The following is a 14693-nucleotide window of genomic DNA, read 5'->3' as shown; positions in this document are numbered from 1 at the left end:
TTAGGAAACTGAGGAGAAAAGAAATAACCTCGGTCAAAGTATTGTGGAAAAATTAGAAAGTTGAGGAAGCAACTTAGGAATCAGAAAATGACATGAGAGATAGATACCCAGAATTATTTGATCCGGTGAATGACAAAATGAAAGGTACAATCCTTGTCTTATTTCTTTATGGCTTTATTATACTTTAAATCGTGGTTGTTTGTGTTCTGCGTCATCATTCGGGGATGAATGATCCCAAGGGGGGATAACGTAACACCCCACAAAATTGTCAATGCATTAGCTTGTGGTAATATGCTCTTAGATTTAAAAGACTAGAATAGTGTCAAAGAGACTTAGTCTCATTTTTGGATTCCAAAATGAGTAAAGTTTAAACCATATATAATTTACCTAATTTCAACTTTTGATCATGTGGGAAATTTAATGACTTTCCGTCAATATAAGATTCACCCAAATTCGATACCCGGGCAAGAAGTTATGGCTAATTTAAGCCCTAATCATAAAACACTATAATTTTGGTGCTTGGTGCATCGTGGAGTGGGTCTATTTAGCAATTGTCAAATTTCAGTAGCCTAGCACAATTGTGGCACATCGCGCTGAAGCTACAGGTCCCAACCAATGGGACAACGCGATGGCTTCGCATTACGGTGATCCTAAGAATCCCATTCGTTAATTTCTAGTGAGCCATCGAGATTGTGGCACGTTGTGGTGGCCCATAAAATTGGGCTCCCAGTTATATTTTTATTCCGTCTAATTAAGGGTACATTAGGTATTTTCTACCCTCTTTTCAACTTAAACATGGGATTTTAATCCCAAATGACCTCATTATTGATATTTTCATCAAAAACCATCAAGAATACTCCTTAGGGTTTCAAACAAAAAAACCCAAACAACTCAAGATTCAACCGTGGATTTTTAAAGTGATTGAAGATTTGGAATTCCCAAGCCATGGGCACCAAGAATCATCCTTTAATTTCCTAAATAGAGGTACGTGGGGTTTACCCTAAAAACTACAAGGGCTTAAAACCATTAGAGCATGATTTTTAAGATTTTATGCATGAATTTCAAAAGGGTTTTGGAAACTATGTTCTAATTTACATACTCCGAACGTTTTAATGTTACTATTGTTTTGACCTTGTGGTCTTATCCCTCAAATTTATTTACATGTATATGTATATGTATGGGTTTTGAGATTTACCATTGTTTGAGAGCATAAATTATGAACTCCCTCTCTTGTATTGGATTAAACTTTATGGTTTCATTGGATACAAGTTGAAATGCACATTTTATGATTTGAAAGATGTTTTCTCAATGTCCTTGTATTTGAATATGATTTCAAATTGTTGAGAGGGTGTTTCTTCATATAACTATGTGATGTTAAAGAGAAAGAATTGCATGAGATCGAGACTTTTAACATGACCACCTTTGTTTATTGAATCATTGATAAAGAGAATTAACTGCAAAGTTTTACATGAGTTTCTTCAAAGAATTGTTGATATGGTGGTCTTAAACTTCAAGATTTGAAAACAGAGATATAAATTACTATAAATGGCTCAAAGAATGTGATTTGCAAGTCAATGGTATGACGATACCATATATGTGTCTATGCCATGACAAAGTTAAAGATTTCAAAGTATGTTTTCAGAGCATGCATGTTTAAAGAACTAAAAATAGGCATAAAAAGGGGTAGGTGGTTACCTGAATAAGGAATGAGTTCAAGAAACTCTTAGCCTGAAACCGTATTTTTCGATACGGGTATATTATTATTGTATGCTCGCGACGGCTGTGTCGCATAGTAGACTCAGAGACTCCGACCCTTGCGGCACACTTGGGTTGGGGGCTTGGCTGCCGAATTAATGGAAGATCCCATATAGCCCATGGGATTACAGATTGTAGGGTACACCACCTAGCGCAGAAGTAAGACAAAGAGTGTCACAGATTTTAGATGATTTCGCCAAGTCTTTTAAAATGCCCATGTGATTTCTTACTATATGGTATGTGTATGAACTTCTTTAAATTTCTCTCATATATATTGAATATAAATAATTATTTTGGATTTGCTCTGCGTACCAGTACATCTGTATTGACCCCCCTCCCCTACGTTTCAGGTTCTGAGGCTCAGTTTAGGGGTCCAAATAAACTGTAGATAATTCAGACAGCAGATCAGTATATGCAGTGGTGAGCCTTCTCTATTCCAGAAGGCCTGCCCCTATCAGATTTTGTCATCTATTACAGTTTTGGTCTACTGGGGGCCTTGTCCCAGTTTTTAGATAGTCTTTAGATTTTTATGTAGTAGAGATTTCGCAGACTGTTCCAGATGTTCTTAGTGATTTTTGGATTTCATTCCTCATTGTTAAACTTAGTCCAGAGTATGACCATGTTTTCGTATCAGATTATATTTTTGCAACTTCTTTTATTATGTGAATGTTGTGCATAATTACCAGATAGAGTAGGACGCCTGGACCTTCTTGGTTCGGGATATCCGTCACGGCCAGGCCCTAGTTCGGGTCGTGACAGGCGATTTCTAATTCAATTCAAAACTTTCAATTAAGGTAATTTCCCCCCATGAAATCATCTTCAATTTCTTCTATTCCTTTTTTACGTTTTTTTTTCAAAAAAAATATTTCACATAATTAAAGCTATCTGAAATTTTGAGTGTTTCTTCGATTATACTTTTTTAGGCTTCATTTTTTGAATTACCATTATGAATAGAGATTCTAGCCCTTCTTTTAGTATTGGGTTTTCTCAATTAGAAAGTATCAAAGAATCTCAACAACTTGTAAACTTCGTTCCTAGAAATTTTGACTATGAATTTGTTGGTTTTGATGAAAATAGATCAAAACATAAAAAAAATCCCCAAACTATGAAAAAATTACGAAAAAATCATGCTAAGAAGGACAAGAAAAAAGAAAGTGGTTCTAAGAAAAGAGGACCCAACAGTTCTGCAAGTAAAGCTCCCGCCAAGAGAAGAAGAATTGTCGAAGCAATTTGTAGAGATGAGCTTCCTAAGGTAATTGCATGTTCAGATCTGTTGAATATTAGTCCGAGATACATATATTGACTTGGACGATACATTTAGAAATTCATTGTTTATCTGGTTCTTTGTTGCTAATTTTATATGTGTCTTGTGTTTTCTTTTTATAATGAAATTAATATAACAAAAGATACAGGTTCATAAGTACATAGATACATGTTATGTTGACTTGTATCTATGAGTTATTGTTAATGTTTTGATATGTATATATTGTTGTTTAAATTTTACTGAAATTCTTATTATAAGAGATACAAGTTATAACTTAATAGATACATGTTGTGTTAATTTATATCTGTGACTTACTGTTAATGTCTTGAAATGTAACCAGTGTTGTTTAATTGTTATTGAAATTCGTATTACACAAGTTTATAACTACATAAATACATCTTGTATTAACTTGTATCTAAAGTATGATGTTCTTATAGTTTTTGTATATATTGTACTGTCTAAATACAAATTTGTTGCATCTCAACTAATTTTATCATTATTGCTTTTTTATAATTTTAGGAATTGACTTACATTATAAAGGAAATTCCAACTCATCCTCTTAGATTTGTAAGTTCATGCAATTTAAGATTTAAGGATGAAATTAAAGAAGTTGTCGGCCAAGAAGTTTTTAACTTATTTGAGAAGACTATTTTTGATGTTATCTCGACATACCTCTTTCCAATTATATTGGACAAATAACAAAATATCTTTTTATACTCGAGATCAAGCAACCAAATCAAGAAGAGATACATGTGTTTGTCAAAAGGCCAGATTCTTAGATTTTCCATCTCTGAATTTTCTTTGATAACTGGCTTAAACTGTTTTGGTAATGTTGATGATTTCAAATATGATGATTCTTCTCCGAGTTGGCTTATGTGAAGGCATTTTCCTCAATTAACAAATGGGGTTGATAAGGAGGCATTAGTGGAACGTTTTCTGAAGGGAAATTTTAAAAACAAAGAGGATTCCCTTCAGATGGCAATCCTATGCTTCATCCATACATTCATTTACTCATAGATGAATGCTTCTCCCGTTCCATTTTCTGATTTCAAAATGGTTGAAGATAAAATATATTAATTCTTTCCTTGGGGTAAATTTTATTTCTATAGGTTGATGGCCTCACTTAGGAAAGAATTTTTTATGGAGAAGCAGCTTTATAGGTTGGGTGGAATCCCTCAGGTTCTTAATGTGTGGATGTTTGAACTATTTTCAAATGTTGATACCAAAGTTGATGTGAAAGAGGGTAATAACATACCTCGTGTATTGAATTGGAGGGTTGTTGCGGTCCGGCCTCAGTATAATTAGTTTATGATCAGAATATTTATCAAGGTATGATACTAATTGAATTTTTTTCATATATTTCATTATATTATTTTTAGTTGTTATCGTAATCATTTTTACTGTATAAAATTTTGGTACATAGTGTTCATATTCCAACATTGTTCCTATGGCCGAGGAGTTGGATAAACTTGATTTTCTGACAATTAGTTTTCCATCTGATCACCCTGGCACATCTTCGATGCCATCATCAACTGGAAATCCTGACAAGAGGAGTTAATAAGTCAATTTACCCCAAGTTTTCAAAGATCATGACAGTTTTGATGACTTTAGTATGACACATCAACAATTTTTTATGAAAGAATCGATACACGTATCTGGTACAGTATCTGCTTCTCTGTCAAAGAGTAGAAAAGATGTTCCTGTAGGACGAAGATCAAAAAGTAAAGAACAAAGTCAGAGTTGGGCCTCAAAAGAAAAATAGGCGACAGGTATTTCTATATCAACATCTGTTATAGTCTTTTCATAATGAAAATGTTTCTATATCGTGCTCTTTTTCATACTTAACAAAATAATGGTGAATCGAACAAATGCAGAACAAAGAGTAAATAGGTTGATGACTATACATTCACAAATAGGAAGGAGCTTTTGGTTAAAGTTGACTTAGATTCATTAGAGTCCAACATAAAGACATATGTGAAGACATACGTAAGGATCTATATTTTAAAGTCGTATAAATTTTTCGTTAGTATACATTTTAACTAACCAACTATGCATATTTATTAGATTGATATAAAATTGAATGATTTGGAGCGTGCGATGAATGACAGATTCTTTGAAGTTTTGATGTCATTGTAGTCGAAAAATAAAAATGTGGAGAAGGTAACATAATTTAAAACAACACACAGTTAATCAATACTATATTGAATTAATTCTTGCTGCTCATCCATACATTGTAGGAAAATGTTGCAAAACAAAGCCCCAAAGTGGGTCAATCTTCAGAAGATGTTGCTGTTTTTGAAGGTTATAGTAATCCCATCAGTCCACATTTTATCTGGGAAAAAATAGAGGAAATGAAGGTGGCCTTGGATACATATTTACTATTTTATATATCATACACTGTTTATATATCTCAGTGTTTACTGACTTTGCATGAGTATTAATTATATTGTTTTTTATTTTTTAAACTAATATTGTATTGAATAATCTTTTTCGTTGATAAAAAATCTGCAGGAAAACATTGTACAGTAGATTCGGCAAGATGGTGAGCCTTCAGATGACGTTGTTCATATTATGGTACCAACTAGTGCAGACAGTCCAGTGAAAGAAATGGATAAATCAGTTGAAATGAAGGAGGATAAATTCAATCAAGTACCATCACCTTTCAAAAGGTGTGAACAACAAGACAAGGTAATTAACATTCATTATGTGTTTTCTAATTAATATGACCTTTGTTTCATGTTTGAAACGATAAAATGTTAACTAAGACATACATGTAATAGGTTTATGCTTGTCATAATTTATTCAATGAGAGATACATTTTTTACTTTTTATATCTAATTTAACATTTATGTATCTAGTACAGTTAAATCAATTTAGTAGTAAGAATCTAATACAATTAAAAAAATAATGACAGTTCTTAAATATATATCTCATGATTTAAAATGAAATATAATGTTACTGTTTCAAATTATATTTACGATGCTGAAATTGAAAAATAAAGTGAGATTGTGGTTGAAGAAATAAAACCAATAGATAAGATTTTTCCAGTTTGAGAGCTTGATATGACATTGACAATTTACAAGCCTCCACCCAAAACTCCTGATGAGCATATGATTAGTGACACCGCAATTTTATCTGCCTTTCCTACACCAAAAAGGTTATGTCAGAAGTTAAAAAGACACTTGAGAAATGGAATAGGAAGCCGTCAATGATTTACCATTCACCTTTCTTGACCCATTTTGGATCAAGTTCAAAAGGAAAGAAAAAATTTCCTTTTACAAAGAGAAAAAATATCCATTTGAAGGTTATGAAATTAATGGGGATTCACCAAATGTAGAAATGAAAGTTTTTGAAGAATGGTTTAAAGAAGGCCTTTACATGCAACACATGAAAAAGTAAGTACACAATTTTTTATTATAAATTCATTCATAATATAAAGTTGATTACTTTTTTTTGAAATATATTATACTCTTATGTTACAGGAAAGATAAGAACGATCACTATAAGGTTAAATGTTCAAATCTTGGATTTTGTCAACTAGATTTCTTAGTTGCTTTTCCAAAATCCAAGAACTGGTTCTACCTGATGTACCAACCAAACAAGTGCTGGAATGATGAGGTATTTTCATAATGGATATCCAAATTCTAATTTTGTGACATCGTGAAAGTACATTTTCATTAGTATATGATGTGCATTTTAGTTTGTATGATATCTATGATGATGTGTTACAGACTATCACATGAGATTGTTACTTTGACTGCCTAAGTTAGAATAATTGTTTAAGCTAAAGATCATGCAATGTTACCTTGTATCTGTCAAATCCTAATGATGTCCTGACAGTAAAGATATTTTTGGGATGTTTTTACCTAAATGTATTTTGTATTAGATAGATAACAACAAAACATGTATCATTCTATATGAATATGTATCTTGTTCATTTTTTTCTATTTCAGTTTCCTGTATTTTTTCTCTAATTACCTCGGATATATAAATAATTTAATTTGTATCTCTTTCAATTTTAATCATTAGAGTTGTTTGCTCTAATATGTATTCCATTTTATTGCATTTTAAACAACATGTTGATGTCATCATGTAGTACTTACAAAATAAGTACAAGAACAAGAATTTTCCAATCAACAGATACACTACAATAGATTGCTTTTTCAAAGTGTTCATCGATAAGGCACATGTGAATTACTATGAAGCTAAAGTTGGTAAGAATCTTGCAACTTAAGATGCATCTGTAAAGACTGATGAGGTTGCTGATATGGAGATGTCATTGATTAACACCATAAATGGGTTGAGTCCACATGCAGGACAACCTTGACATCTGGTTAATGAGGTCCTTATACCCATTAACTATGATGGTGCCTTTCACTAGGTATTGGCAGTTATTGGTTTAAAGGATCGATCCATTCATGTGTACGATTCAATGGCCTCTTCATGGAAAAGACTAGAAACAAGTGAGATTGAGAAGTTGGTTGTAACAATTCCGACTTACCTTTAGTACAATGATTTTTTTTAGCAAAAAGTACCAATTGATTGTACTGCACTGGCAACCTACAAGGGAAAGACCGAACGTGATCCATTTCAAGTGGAATACATATCTGAGGTAGCACAACAAGATTCTGGAAGTTTGTAAGTATTACATTTCTTTTTGGTTGGTTTCATTAGCGTATACGTGTATATTGGTGTTTTTAATTAAATTAGTAATTGTGGAATATTTGTAGCTGTCTATGCTGAGTATCTAAGTGAGGGATTGGGCATTCCATCTTTGGTTATTAATGCCCAATACCATCGTCTGAGATATGCTACTCTTTGCAAGTATGGATTTGAAAAAGCAGAGCATGACTATTTTAGTGAGAATGACAATCCACCAAGTCCAAGGAGCAAGTTCGCACCAAAAGAAACATATCGTGTTTTGCATATTCACTAGTTGTTTATTTGTTAGCTAGTTGACTATTAAAAATATTGATGATGTTAGAAACTTTGATGATGAAGGTGATTTTAGATAAACATATATTATCTTTCTTTAATGATTAAGTACTTATATTTTGTCATCCATTATAACACAATGATAAAGTATTTAAATATATATTTATGTTTCGTTATATGTTTTTCTTACACTTTTTACAGACATTGTATTAGATACATATTTTAAAATATTTTACAATTGTATGTATCTAAAATAAAGAAACATAGATTACAATATAATGGTACTAACTATCACAATATTGCATTATTGTGTATATATAACATTTTTTGTTCCTACTAATACATGCTATCTCTAACGTGCATAACAATTTATTGCAGCACTTAATAGATCTAACTGTTAAAACTATTGACATATTAGAGTTTACAAGTGATACAAATTATTTGAACTTATATCTATTATTTTATATGAGATACATCTATCAAATTGTATGCATCTATTATAAGGAAACATGTTTTACTATATAATGATAGTGACCAACAAATTATTAAATTTTTATGTATCTATAACTGTTTTTTGTTAATCGGAATACATGTTTGACTATACCCTGCATAACAAATTAAAGCAGAACTTATATGACTACATCTTAATAATGCAGACAAATTATATTTTACAATTGATACAAATTATTAAAACTTGTACCTATAAATTTATGGAAGATACATCCTATAAGAATGTGCAACTTTTCAATCACTTAATATGGCAAAATTACTAATATACAATTTAATAACATTGTCAGTTCGATATATCTTAATTTCTATATGATGTGTAACTCCAAAATACATCATAATAAATATATATAACAAATTAACAAAGGAACAAAAAATCTATTTATTTCGGTAACTGTCATTCCTAAAAAAATTAACAAAAACAACAGTAACATCAATTAAAATGTCGAATCAAACAAATAAAAAATCCAGCAACAAGCTGAGAAACATTTCAACATAATTCATTAGCCAACTACATGGTCACCCATCCTTTGAAAAAAAGTTACAAGTACGCCTGTTGTGACCTTCATAACCACATCTCCCGCAACAATTCCTACTGGATGTGATTGTTTCACTTGATTTTTTGTGCCTTTTTAAAAACATTACAAAAGAAATTAAAAAAGGACGTAGAATATAATTATTGTGAAGAAGATAAAAAACAAGTACAAAAAATAAAAATACTTTGTAAAAAACTACCTAAATTACAATTTTCAGATGAAAATAGGAATTTTACATACATAGTAGAAGCAGAAGCAAGTGAGTATAGCTATGGAGGAGTACTCAAATACAGGTATGAAAACAAAAATATAGAATAGTATTGTAGATATTATTCAGGAACATTTAATAAAATAGAAGTAAAATGGGAAATAAATAGGAAAGAATTATGTTCATTATATAAATGTTTATTAGCATTTGAACAAAACAAAACTATTCCTATTCTACACTTATCAAAAAAGTCAAAAAACTAAAAATGGCTATACAATAATTTACATCTTAAAAGTCAAAAAGTAAACCTAACTTTTCACCAAAATACAAAAATATTTTACATGTAGCTTTTTTCTTGTCTTCTTTTCTTGGTTTTTTATATTTAGATTGGGATATCTTATATTTATTATATTTCTTATGTCTTTTTCTTTTCTTGTAATATTTTTTCTTCACATTCAAATTGGGGTGCTATTTTATCTTTGCAACATGCTAAATTCTTTATTAATGTTTTTTTCATTTTTAATTCTTCCCTATATTTTTCACATATATTCCTATACCATTGTTGTAAAAATTTTATCCTTGCACCTAGAGTATCTACTATTTTTGCTTCATTCCAACTTTTTATTCATTATTATAAATACTAATGAATAAAATAGACCAATCTCAAAACATAAGGAACTAAAACAAATATTATCTAAGAAACGAAGAGAATTAAAAATAAGAAAAGAAAGACTACAGTATAATTTAATTGTTGGAGTATGTCAAAAATCAATAAAAGCACAAAAAAGAGAAATATCATATTTAGAAGCTCTAATAGATAACCTAGAATACATACATCAACATGACTTATATACAATCAAATAGATAAAATGAATAAAGAAGAATTTATAATAGATGAAAAAATATATGAAAATCACGAAGGGTTAAAAATAAGAATAGTATTTTCTAATTTAGGAAGAAGATATAAGAAAATAGGTGAACATTTATATTTAATGTTAGGAAAAAAAAGAATTAAAATTAGAAGATAAATTAACAGCTATGGTAAGAATAACAAAAGAAAATGAAGAAATAGACAGGAAAAAATAAATAGAAAAAATAAAACAACAAACTACGGATGAAATACGAAAAATAGAAGAAATAAAAAATAATAGGATTACTGAGTTAGAAAAAGAATTACAAGTACTAAAAGATCTATATGAAAAAAGACAAAGAGAAAAAGACGAAAAGGATAAAGAACAAAAACTACTAGATGAAATAAACCAATTTAAAGAAACATTACAAATAAAAATAAAGAATTAAAGACCAATGAATTAGAAATAAATACAATAGATACTGAAAAAAATAAATGATTATGATTCAGAAGATAGTGACACCTATACTGTAACACCCCAATTTTCTGAATCGGAATGCTACAGGTGCTCATGACCCCGAAGGACCATAAATAAACCCATGACTGATATCTGTACCTGTAAACTGCATAATATACGTATAAAATGCAGAAAACATGAAAAATAGGCCATAAGGTTCAACTAAATAAAGTATCTGATAAGAACAATGTCTGAAAATGGTATAACAATACCAAAAAAAAATCTGAAATTACTATCTAACATGCTATAGTCTGGAAAGCCTCTAAACTGTCTGAATAAGGAGTTAGTGGGACATGTCCCCAACTAACTCCATCTAGCAACTGAACTAAAGTAGTAAATAAAGCAATAATCATATCGTCCTCGAATGAGAAGGACTCACTGCGAACTCTGAACACTGGAATGCTACTGCTGATCTAGAGCTCGTGCCTATGAACCTATGGTGTAATATAAGAGAAAGCACCATAGTGCAAATGTGTCAGTACGTATGAATGTACTGAGTATACGAGTGAGGTAGGCTAAATGCAAAGAGTTATGTGCATGAACAATACTGGCTGATATGAACGCGAGAATACATACATGCATACGTAACTGTAACTGAACTTGTGGATACTGACTACTGAGTCTAAATACTGACAACATGAGTGTACTGATACTGAGATACTGAATATATGAACGACTAATTCTGACAATTCGAATTATGAAGAACTGGTCTGATTGACTGTGCCTAACAGTCTTGAAACTGAATACTGAGTATGTAAATCACTAATAAGTGAGGAATTGATACTGTATTACTAAATACTGAGGGACTAGTACTATGTTACTGATACAAGAATAACTGTATATGACAGTTCTGATTATAAAGAACTGGTTTGGTTGACTGTGTTTGACAGTCCTGAAGCTGAATACTGATATCATGAATTCTGATAACTGATGTGACTGATAACATGAGTTCTAAGAACTGATATAACTAATAGCATAAGTGACTGTATCTAACAGTCCATAAATTTGAAGGAACTATCTGAGTTTTGTTCTATTTCTGATTTGACTATATCTGACAGTCCTGAAATTTGAAGAACTATCTGAGTTCTTTTACTGAGATTGGGACTGAAAATGTGGGAAGTAGTTGTCTAACCGACATACCGCAATAACGCATATAACTAAGTTAGGGTCCAGTCTCTGCTCCAACTGGAGGGGTGTTAATACCGCGCCACTGGTAAGGACAGCTGCGAGTGACCCTTATCAGGCAAGTACTCAAATAAGAACGGTGGGAACCCTAAACTGACAGGTTAAGCCACCTTATCAACCCTAATCTGACAGGTTAAGATGTCTCAACCTACGCTAGCTACGTAGTTCTGGAACACAAGGATGACTGCTAAAAATCACACCCTGAACTGGCAGGTGAGTTCCCATTCTTAGGTTCACTCGGTGCTAACTTCTACTCCTATCTGAAGGATACTGAACTGAATAACTAAGCTGAACTGAATAACTGAACTGAACTAATTAGCTGAACTGATACTGATTAATTAGACTAATACTAGTGGTATTGCTTAGCGAATTTAAACTAAGTTTACTGGATTCTGATGACTGATGGAATGTACTGAGTTTCGAGGAATGGTTGAGAGTACTAAAATTACTAAGATTAACTGTGAATACTGAGATTGTTGAGGTTACTAGCACTGAGATTACTAAGATTACTGGACTACTAAACTTACTGAGATTACTGAGTTTTCCTGAGTCACGTGGCTGACTGAATTCTATAGATCATGGCTCAACTGAGAGTATCATGATAACATGACATGGCTCTAGGCACACAACTACATTTTTCGGGTACAAGTATCCCCAGGACTCGATGGAAGGAAACTGACACAACTTGACTTTCTTGAGTACATGACCATCAATAACAATCTATAATACATGAGTGAGGGATTTCATGAAGTACATGGTCATCGTAATATCTAACATGAATAGGAATGTTTATAATCAAGTCATGAATCTCATATTCTAATATCATGGGCATTTCGACAACATATACTATTCATAACAATAGCATGGTAACCATTTAAGCATAAGGGAATGCAAACATGTAACATTTAGTTCATATTGTAATAATTTGGAGATAACTTATGTGATACTTCAAAATCATGATCTTGTTCATAGCATGGAAGACATATAGACACACTATGAATACATTCCCCAATCATCATGTACATTTCATTAACACATATATTGCACAAAAATGACAAGTGAGCTCTTTGAACATAATAGACTAGCATGAAATTATCATATAGTTCACCTCTAAGTTATAATACATGATTTCTATCATTCTAGGCATTTTATCAAACACCTTACATGCACAATCTTGAGCATAGGTGTACTTAACAAATTTAGAAATCTTGAACCACCTAAATTCATGGGTTTCCAACTAACATGCTTATACATTTCATGGAAACACATTTAGATACCATCTTAAAATACAATTAACAACCATCAACATGAACATAATCACACAACAACATAAAGATCATAATTTATTATTTAAAACATGGTTCTTGAGCTCCACGGATGAAAGGGATCCGTGGATGAACACTACGGATACATTATTTCTTAATTACATGAAGATTGATGGAGACAATTGCTTGAAGTTGAATCTTATATGAAAACCCTAGCTTGTGTTCTTGAGAGGATTTTGAGAGAAAGAATATGTTTTGATGAAATAAGGACTTAATTCCGTGTTTAGGCATTATATAGGGGTGGGAAAAGAACCATTTTGCCCCAAAAATGGATTGTTTAAGTCACCTGGACTACAACATGTGTGGTGCACACTTTATCGCACACATTAGGGTGTGCGTCGCACACCTTATCGCACACATTAGGTTGTGCGTCGCACACCTTATGACATACTTTAGGTTGTGCGTCGCACACCTTACGTTAGACGATGTACTCCACTTTGGAAAGTCATAAATTCTTGGTCGGGTGTCAGATTTGAGCAAAATTTATATCGTTGGAAAGATAATTCAAAGATCTTTCATTTGATATAGAGTATGTCCTCTAATTCAATATATACAAGTAGTTATGATTGATTGAAGTTGACCCAAGTTTTGACTCTCACTAAAACTTGAACGATAGGAAAACTTTCAACTTGTACTTGAGTTAGGGTACTTCTATGATCTATATTCATGCTCAAATAGATTCCTACACTACATAATTGATTAACACACTAAATTTACATAGGATTCGAGGCTTTTGAAATGTCTACGCATATGAATGATGGATTTTCATTCTAGTCCAAAATGTGGGGTATATACAGAAATTTTAGAAAAAATAGAAGATCTAGAAATTAAAGAAAAAGAAAAAGCAATTACTAAAAAATTAGAAGAAACAAACACAGAAGTAAATACTTTTGATACAAAAGAAGACAAAAACATAATATCTAGTACATCAGAAATAAGAAAATCAAAATATAGTTACAAAAATAAGTACAACCCAAAAAATGAATATAGATGGACACCAAAATAAATAGTTAATAAAAATTACAACTTCTTAGATTTAGACTGTGTAATAGACACAAATAAGATGATACAATTATGAGTAGGATATATATCAAAATGATTACTAGATAATAGCATAGACACAACAGATACACCAATAGAACTATATTTAGCGGATGATACGATCGTAAAATCTATAGAAAAAAAGTATAATAAGTGCAAATTATTCAGTACCAATAACAGATAAAAATATAGATAAGTAATTAGTACTATATTGGAAAATATCAGGAATAGAGTTAACTCCAGGAAGTAAAATATTTACAGCAAGATGTAAAAATTTATATGTATTAACAACAAAGCAAAAAATAACTGGAAAAAATAAAATAAATAAAATACAAATAGAAAGCTCTTTTGAGCAATTTGTAAAAATAATAGATAATAATGATTATAGCTACCAAAATATAGATATAGAAGAAGATTTAGAAATCGTAAATGAAAGAATAGGAACATCAAGAAGAATATCTTATGAAAAAGCAGAACCATAAAAAATAATAGCATATGAGATAACTCCAAAACCTAACCTAACTCAATATTATATAATAGGAACAATAGATGAAAAAGAATATTTAATAA

This window comes from Capsicum annuum, chromosome 5, assembly GCF_002878395.1.
Source record: "Capsicum annuum cultivar UCD-10X-F1 chromosome 5, UCD10Xv1.1, whole genome shotgun sequence".
Taxonomy (NCBI): domain Eukaryota; kingdom Viridiplantae; phylum Streptophyta; class Magnoliopsida; order Solanales; family Solanaceae; genus Capsicum; species Capsicum annuum.
The sequence above is the reverse complement of the archived record's forward strand: the minus strand, read 5'-3'. Positions refer to the sequence as shown.